This window comes from Benincasa hispida, chromosome 12 (genome assembly GCF_027475165.1).
Source record: "Benincasa hispida cultivar pf3 chromosome 12, pf3_genome.v1.1, whole genome shotgun sequence".
Classification (NCBI taxonomy): Eukaryota; Viridiplantae; Streptophyta; class Magnoliopsida; order Cucurbitales; family Cucurbitaceae; genus Benincasa; species Benincasa hispida.
The window spans coordinates 25,780,759-25,781,904 of NC_143489.1; the positions used below are offsets into that span (position 1 = coordinate 25,780,759).

Below are 1,146 nucleotides of genomic sequence, written 5' to 3' on the forward strand. Positions count from 1 at the left end.
CTTGTCTTTCCAACTTCGGGAGCATAATGATTCCGATCTTTGAGGTCTGAAAATTGAGGGTCACACTTACGAGAATTACCAAGTATTAGTAAATTCTTGACCAAAGTAGTGATAACTAAGTTACTATAGGAATAAGAGTTATTCTGGTGATAGTATCTAGTCAAGAAAGTCTTGGTTCAACGGAGGAATAGTCGATCACCCCTCGGTGAAGGTTATTCTAAACCGTTGAAACATCGTTGCGAATATAATAATGATGGGTACATTATTTTTTTGCTAAACTTGATTGGATTTTAAAGATTAATGCTTTTAATAAAAAGGATATGTTTTTCTTTACAACATGACTAGCTCTTTAGTTCAACTATTATCTTCTGAAAAACTTAACGGCGACGACTACTCAACATGGAAAACAATCTGAATACAATACTAGTAATAGATGTCCTGAGATTTGTCTTAACTGAGGAATGTCCTCAGGTCCCTGTCTCGAATGCTAGCCGAACTAGTTGGGATGCTTATGATCAATGGGTTAAGGCTAATGATATAGCTCGTGTCTATATTCTTGCCAGCATGACTGATGTATTGGCGAAGAAATACGAATCCTTGGTCATAACTAAGGCTATATGGATTCATTGAAAGAGATGTACGAGCAACCGTTATTAATCCTAAGACACGAGGCAATTAAGTACATTTATAATAAGTGTATGAAGGAAGGGACCTCTGTTAGAGAACATGTCTTGGACATTATGGTCCACTTCCATATTACTGAAGTAAATGGTGGCACCATCGACCAGGCAAATCAGGTTAGCTTTTTTATGGCGTCTCTTCCGAAGAGCTTCATAGCTTTTCAAATGAATACTTCTCTGAATAAAATAGAGTTTAATCTGACAACCCTTCATAATGAGCTCTAGCGTTTTCAAACTCTTACAAATTCTAAAGGGAAAGAAGTGGAGGCAAATGGTGTCACCATATAGAAAGTTTTAAAAGGATCGTCCTCTAAAACTAAAGTTGGACCTTCAAAGAACAAAAATGTTCAAATGAAAAAGAAGGGCAAGGGGAAGACTCCCATGACAAACAAGGAAAAGAAAGTTGCAGAAAAAGGAAAATGTTTCCACTGCAACCAAAACGGGCATGGAAGAGGAACTTCCTGAA

General features: G+C 37.1%; 1 pseudogene; it reads left to right on the forward strand.

Annotated features, from left to right (window-relative positions):
• Positions 1–337: 337 nt before the first annotated feature.
• On the forward strand, positions 338–905 carry LOC150031895 (uncharacterized; annotated as a pseudogene).
• The last annotated feature ends 241 nt before the right edge of the window (positions 906–1,146 follow it).